This window comes from Pteronotus mesoamericanus, unplaced genomic scaffold (genome assembly GCF_021234165.1).
Source record: "Pteronotus mesoamericanus isolate MK-2021 breed Mesoamerican mustached bat unplaced genomic scaffold, CSHL_Meso_final contig_502, whole genome shotgun sequence".
Taxonomy (NCBI): Eukaryota; Metazoa; Chordata; class Mammalia; order Chiroptera; family Mormoopidae; genus Pteronotus; species Pteronotus mesoamericanus.
The window spans coordinates 550,351-558,076 of record NW_026555187.1 but is presented as its reverse complement, the minus strand read 5'-3'; the positions used below and the strand labels follow the sequence as shown (position 1 = coordinate 558,076).

Sequence of the window (7,726 nt, the reverse complement as noted above, 5' to 3'; positions counted from 1 at the left end):
AGTTCCTGACCACATATACCCCTAGGTCACGGTGTGTGGGAGGGCATACACCCTGTAAGATCTCAGAGGCTGGCTTTCCAGGTGTCTCCTGGTCGGGTGAAAGGGAGGGAAGGTGACTTACCTGGGGTCCTGCACCTGCTCTGCCTCACCCCAGCAGGGGGCCTAGCGTGGGATTTCCCTGACAGAGGAGGGTTGGGCAGCAAGGTAAGGAGCCTGCTGCCCTGAGCGTGCCAGCCGGGAGGGGGTTTGTTTGAGCACCGCCTTCCTTATTTATTTCACCTCCGTTCCCTGCCCTCTACCTTCCCTCAGTGTGGTCCTATTGCCTCTGCTTCTGCTACTGGGATGCTGGGACCCTGGGGATCCCGCAGGGGAGAAGACAACCTCAGGGAGACTGTGTCCTCCCTGCCCTGCCCTCCCTGCCTGCCAGGGGTGAGTCAATTGACTGAGTGCCTTAGGGGCTGGAGCAGTGCCTAGTGCTGTGCAAATCTGGGATCCATTCAGCGTGGGTTGTTCCCGCCTTTTGGTGAGGGTAGATCATGCTGCTGTGAATATTTGTGTACAAGGATTTGTTTGAATTTTTTTTCAGTTCTTTGGGGTATATACCTAGGAGTGAAATTCTTGGGTCATATGGTAATTCTATGTTTAATTTTTCTTTTTGGTTTATCAGAGCTTTTTAAATTTTTCATCTTTATTGTTTATTCAATTACAGTTGCCCTAATTTTTCCCCCTTTGCCCCCCTCCACCCAGCCCACCCCTCTAGCTCACAGCCAGTCCCCTCTCCGCCGTCCGTGTCCGTGAGTCAGTCATGCAAGTTCTTCGACTAGTCACGTCCCCTGCCTTCCACCAGCACCGCCCCCGCCGCCTCCTCCTCTCCTACAGCTGGGAGTCTCTTCTGTGTTTCCATGTCTCTGGTTCTGTTTTTCTCATTAATTTATTTTGTTCATTAGGTTCCAGTTATAAGTGAGGTCCTATGGTATTTGTCTTTTGCCAAGTGGCTTATTTCACTTAACAAAATAGTCTCCAGTTCCGTCCCTGCTGTCTCAAAAGGTAGGACTTCTTTCTTTCTGCTGCGCAGTATTCCATTGTGTTAACGTGTCACAGCTTCTTAATCCATTCATCTACTGATGGGCACTTGGGCTGTTTCCAACACTTAGCTATTGTAAACTAAACCTGATTTTTTGATGAACCGACCAAACTGTTTCCCATACTGTGTGTTTTAACATAGATATCATTGACTCTATAACTGGGCTTTTTCACTCAGCATCTTGGAATAATATCCATATTGGTTTACATAAACCACGCTTTCTCAACCTGGGCTCTGTTGACCTTTGGGACTGGATCATCCTTGTGGTGGGTGCCATTCTGTGCACTGCAGGACATTTAACAGCATCCTTGGTCTCTACCCACTAGATGACAGGAGCCTCCCCATCGCAGCCATGACAAAGATGTCTCCGTGTCCCCGGAGACAGTCAGAGTGAAGTGGTGGGAGGCTCCCCGAGTGGTCGTGGGGGAGGTTCTTGAGCGGTGCCAAAAGCTAGAAAGATGAATGGATAGGGCCCCGAGTGCACCAAAGCTGGCAAGATAATTGGATAGAAAAAAGGCCCTCCCTCCGTAGCCCTATAAGAACTGCGGGCTCGAGCAGGAAGATGAGATGGCCTTTGAGATGGGAGTCCACCACTCTCCCAGATTGCGTGGCACCTGAATAAAACCTTTTTCCTTTTGTGCCAGCCTTGCAACTTCGACTTCATTGTGGCAGGCAGCCAGGACTCCGTTCTGGTCGGTTTCACCCAGATATTGCCCCCAAATGTCCCCTCAGGAAGCGAAATCTCCTCTAGGTGAGAACCATTGCTATAGAACCGCCTCACTTTTATAAAATTGGTTTAATAGTCAATGTTATGAATATATGCAGTATATATTTAACTGATAGATACCCTGGTTGCTTCCAATTTTTTCACCATTATTAGGAGTAATGCAATACCTATCCTTGTATGTCTTTCATTGTATAGGACACTATCAGATTCAAATAAAAATTAAGTAATGAGGTGATCAGGTCATAGAAAATATGATTCTTAAATTTAAGAGTTGCCAAACTAAGCTCCTAAATGGCTGTGCTGATTTATACCCCCAGCACCTATGTGTCAGAGGACATATTTCCCACACCCTTACTAATGCATAATAATGTGAAACTAATATTTTTTTTTGGCAGAACCAGCTGAGACTTTATTTTGGGAGAAAACACTTTATTTGGCTTTTAGCTGGGGGCATGGATAAGAGATATCCCTCAGGCAGTAAACTCCCCGACCCCAAGGGTGAGCTGAGCACCAGGGCTGAGCCTCGCGTGGCCCTCCTGTGTCCTCTGCTGCCCTGCACAGCTCCATTCCCGTTGGCTCAGAGGACAGGAAGGACCACAGTAGTCATTCACTTGGGCAGGACATCAGGTGACTCAGACACCAGCTTCCCATCGCGGGTCTGTCTTCTCCACAACCACCATCTTGGAGGAGCTGGTGCTGGTGTGGCTGAAGGAGCCAAGGCCCCCGCCAGAGCCCAAGCTGGTGTGGAACCCCAGGCCTTAGTTGAGATTCCCGGGAGCCTGGCTCAGCCCACTTGAGTAGCTGCTGGTGGTCTTGGTATGGATACTCATGTTCTGCATCCCAGGCTCCAGCAGGTTCTCCTCGCCCTCCAGCAGGTTATGGTAGATGGCAATCTCCACATCCAGGGCCAGCTTGACATGCATGAGCTTCTAGTCCTCATGCAGCTGTTGGGCTGCATCCTACTAGGCGGTTCTCAGAGCTGCTGCTTCCAGCTCAGCCACCTTGGCCTGAGTATCCTTGATGGCCAGCTCCCCACGCTGCTCGGCATCAGGAATGGCGGCCTTCAGGGAAGCCCTCTGGCCTTTGAGGCCATCGACCTCAGCCTGGATTCTTCTGATGCTCCGGTTCATTTCAGATCTCTGTCTTCATGCAATGCAGGTCATCCCCGTGCTTCCCAGCCAAAGTCTGCAGCTCCTCATACTTGACCTGGCACCTGGTCCCAGCCCCGGCACAGCTGCGGTTGGTGATCTCCTTGTTCTGGGCCTCAACATTGGTGATGATGCTGTCCAGGTCCAGGGAGCGGCTGTTGTCCGTGCACAGCACCACGGTCGTGAAAGAGATCTGGGACTGCAGCTCACGAATCTCCTCTTTGAACAGCTGCCTGTAGAAGTAGATCTCATCAGTCAGCCCTTCTAGGAAGGACTCCAACTCTACCTTGTTCATATAAGCTTCATCCACATCCTCCTTGAGGAGGACAAATTCATTCGCCATCTCTGTGCGCTTGTAGATCTTGTCCTCGTACTTATTCCTCAAGTCCTCCACCAGCCTCCACATGTTGCCAAACTCCCCCTCCAGTCTCTGTTTCTCCTGGGCCAGCGTTTCCAGTTGCTGCCAAAGGCTGCTGATGCGGCTCTTAAATGTATCGTCCATGTTATTGCGAGTCATCTTTTCCTGCTGCAAGAGAGTCCACTTGGTCTCCAGAATCTTGCTCTGCTGTTCCAGGCTCCGCACCTTCCTGTCAATGAAGGAAGCAAACTTGTCGAGGCTCTTGATCTGCTCCTTCTCCTGGTTGCGCACAGCCTGGATGTTGGGGTCCACCTCCAGCTCTGGTTCACTTGGACAGCTTTCATGGTCCCCATACTCCCGGCTCTGCTGAAACCCCCGGCCAGATTCATGTGGGCGCCCAGGCCAACCCTGTAGCCGTTGCCCACCCGGGAAAAGGCCGAGGAGTTGATGCTGGGCCCACTTAAGTACGAGCAGCTGCTGAAGGTCTTAGAAGACACCTTGCAGGTCTTCCGGGTCATCCCTGTGGACATGGTGGACGCTGGTGGTGAGGAGGCCGAACCAGGAAGAGATTCGAGAAGGAGCCAAAAAGCTGCTTCTGAAACTTAATTTTGCCAATACGATTGTCAAGTGGGCTCCCATGGTCACTTTTATTTCTATTTCCCTAATTAGTAGTGGGATTGAAAATCTCCATCGTTTACAAGCCATATGCGTTTTCTCTTTTTGACATGTCTGTTCAAAGCCCTTTCTTATTTTTCCATTAGATTGTCTTGGTCTAATTGATTTGCAGGCATTTTAAAAAGATTTTATAATAGATTCCAGCCCTGGTCACGTGCCTCAGTTGGTTGGAGCTCTGTCCCGTACCCCGAAAGGTTGCAAGTCCGGTCTCCCGTTGGGGGTGTCCATGGGAGGCAACCGATGGCTCTGTCTCTCTCACACTGATGTTCCTCTCTCTCACTCTCTCTCTAAAATCAATAAACATATCCTCAGGTGAGGATTTAACAAAAAGAAATTCTAAATACTAATTTTGTCTAGCAGTCTTTTTCTTTTGCCTTCTTTTTTTTGTGCCTTAATCCTGCTCCTGTCAGAAACATTCTCCATGGTTTCTTCTAATGCTTTTTATAATGTAGGTTTAGGGGTGAAACACTACAGCACGTGAGTCTGCTGCCTGTTTTTATAAAGTTTTATTGGAACCCAGCCATGTCTCTCCATCGGCATCATGGTTGTTTTTGTGCTTCAATGGCACAGCTGAGTAGTTGTGACAGAGATAGTGGCCTGTAACGTCAAAAATATTGACTGGCCATATATTTTAAAAAAGTTTACCAAGTCTTTAAACTTTCACCTACTAAAAAACATTGTGCAAACATTTCAGGTTAAGTTTTAACTTTTTTTTAAGACTTTATTTTCTTTAGAGCAGTTTTATGTTCACAGCAAAATTGAGAGAAAAACAGAGATTTCCTACATACTCCCGCCCCCACCATGTGCACAGCCTCTCTCATTATCAACATCTCCCACCCCCCAGCTGGTAAATCTGTTACCAATGAAGAATCTATATTGACACATCATCGTCAACCGAAGTCCATAGTTCACATCGTGATCCACTTTTGGTGCGGTGCATTTTATGGGTTTTAACAAATATATAATGAAATGTATCCATCATTATAGTTTCACTCATTATAGGGCAGAGTTTTTCCACTGCCCTAAAAATCCTCTGTGCTTCACCTATTTATCCCTTCCACTTCCCTAACCCCTGGCAACCATTGATCTTTTTATTGTCTCCATAGTTTTGGCTTTTCTAGAGTGCCATATAGTTGAAATCATACAGTAGGTAGACTTTTTCAGATGGGCTTCTTTCACTTATTAATAGCATCTAAGTTTCCTCAATGTCTTTTTTGGCTTGACAGCTCATTTCTTCTTAGCAGTGAATAATATTCCATTGTGTAGATGTACTACACTTTATCCATTCATCTATTGAAGGACATCCTGGTTACTCTACATTTTGGTAATTATGAATAAAGTTGCTATAAACATCCATGCACAGGTTTTTGTGTGGACCTAAGTTTTTAACTATTTTGGGTAAATACCAAGGAGTATGATTGCTGGATCATATGATAACAGTATGTTTAATTTTGTAAAATACCACCAGGCTGTCTTCCAAGGTGGCTGTACTGTTTTGCATCCCTACCAGCAATGAATCAAAGTTTCCGTTGCTCTGCATCCTCACCAGCACATGGCATTGTCGGTGTTCTGGATTGTACCCATTGTAATAGATGTGTAGTGGTCAAACTTATTTTTCAACATCTAATTAATTGTTCCAACATGATTTAATAAATAGGCTGCTGATTCGAAATGTCACCTTTTATGGGATATATTTATTTATACATGGATGTGAGAGAGACTTGGGAATAGAAAGAAGGAAAATTGTTATCCTGGAAGGATCTAGAAGATAAGTGGGGCAGAATTTCATCACCAAAGTTCAACTCTGGCAAACTGTTTGTTTTCCAAAGTCCAGTAAGAAGATAAAAACAAAATACCAGCAGATGAAGTTGAGCTTGTTGAAAGGACTACCTCAAAAATAAAAATAGTTTCCTGTAGCAACAATTATATTCAGTGATTTGGGGCTCTCTTCATTATTTTTTCTCTAAGCCCTCTCTTTAAAAATAAACATTATATCCCAGCTTGGCACAAAGGTGGGCATTCATCCTCAGAAGCACCGTAAGACTTTTGTTTTTTCAATATTGATGTTCTCTTCTGCCCCAAATCCTGCTGCTTCCAGCGAATTGACAAAACCTCAAATTCTGGGGTTCTTTTTTTTTCCAGTGCCTTGTCGCTTAATTTTTTAAGAAAGAGTTGAAAACATTTTCCCTTTATTTTTATTGTTGACACTAATACAAATATCCCCATTTCCACTTCTTTGCCTGCCTCCACCCATCCTCCACCTCCACGTCCCTCTGGCCGGCACTGCACTGTTGTTCGTATCTGTGAGTTACGCAGGCATATTCTTTGGCTAATCCCGTCACATCATCTCATCCAGTCCCCCTGCCTCCCACCCTATGACAGCCATCATTCTGTCCCATGTGTCCATGCCTCTGTTTCTATTTAGTCTGTCATTTTATTTTATTCATTAGATTCCACACATAAGTAAGATCATATGGTATTTGTCTTTCTCTGACTGGTTTATTTCACTTAGCACAATAACCTCCAGGTCCATCCATGCTGTCACAAAAGTGAAGTTTTCCTTTTTATGGCCGCGTAGTATTCCATTGTGTAAATGTACCACAGCTTTTTTAGCCAAGATTTGAGAATATTTAAAAATCAGTTTGACAAAAAATTTTGCAATTCTTGTTTGAAAATAAAAGACTGTCAAGGACAGCCAAACATATTTCATTAAAAGTAGATATTTAGTTTCTTGAACTTGTGGTGCCTATCTTTTTAGAGTCACAGAAGTCTGATTTGTCCAGTGTTCCCTATGTTCTGAGTCATTTGATAACTAATTTACATTGTTTTTTACATAATTCTCACACCTCCACCCAGGGAGATTGGGACCATTACTAACTCCATTTAGTAACTGAGAAAACAGCATCACTGAGATATGAAGTTAACTGATGAAACAACAGTGGGGAAGAAAAGGTTAAATAGCCCCTACTTTGTGTGAATTCCCACTCAAAGAGAAAGTGAGGATAAGAGGCAGCCTATTCACAGGCAAAAGGAGAATTTGTACCCAAGTCTGTCCGAAATAAAAGCCAGTGCCCCAAACCATCCTGAAAGTTCAGTCCTTTTGCTCTTGACTCAGGGTGGACAATCTCCCTGATCCAGCAGCCCCATTCCACAGGCTGCATCGGAGCCCCGCAGTGCCGCCATTTACTCAGCAACATTCTTTCAACAGAATGTCTTTAAACCTGTGAAGTTTTTCATTAGAAATGAAGAGATCACTGATGTATGTAGAAAACAAACACCACTTGATAAGTGTGCCAGTCAGAGCATGTTTTCCATTTTCTCACCAGAATCCCAACTGTTGCAGAAGAGTAAAAAGAGAACAGCAAGAAAACGAGAGAAAGTTGTTTAAATTCTCACCTGCTGAAACCTCTGAGCCCCAGACCCTCCTCATTTTCTAAAGGGGGGCCACGCAACAAGTGTTGAAGTAATAGTAGCACTGAACCAAAATGTTCTCAGGGTGTAATCAGAAGGACAGAAGGAACTGAAAAGGGAATACCTTTTGTAAATTATTTAATGTGTCCATGGGCCAAGCAAAACCACACTGAAAAGCTTTAAGTGTCAACTAATATTCAACAAGGGATCCAAAAACACCCAAGGGGAAAAGACAGTCTCTTCAACAAATGGTTTTGGGAACGCTGAATAAATACATGCAGAACAGCGAGACGGGACCCCTTTCTCACACCACTCACCAACAT

At 45.1% G+C, this 7,726-nt stretch overlaps 1 pseudogene; it reads right to left on the bottom strand.

Annotated features, from left to right (window-relative positions):
- Positions 1 to 2,418: 2,418 nt before the first annotated feature.
- On the bottom strand, positions 2,419 to 3,862 carry LOC129074807 (keratin, type II cytoskeletal 8-like; annotated as a pseudogene).
- Positions 3,863 to 7,726: the final 3,864 nt, after the last annotated feature.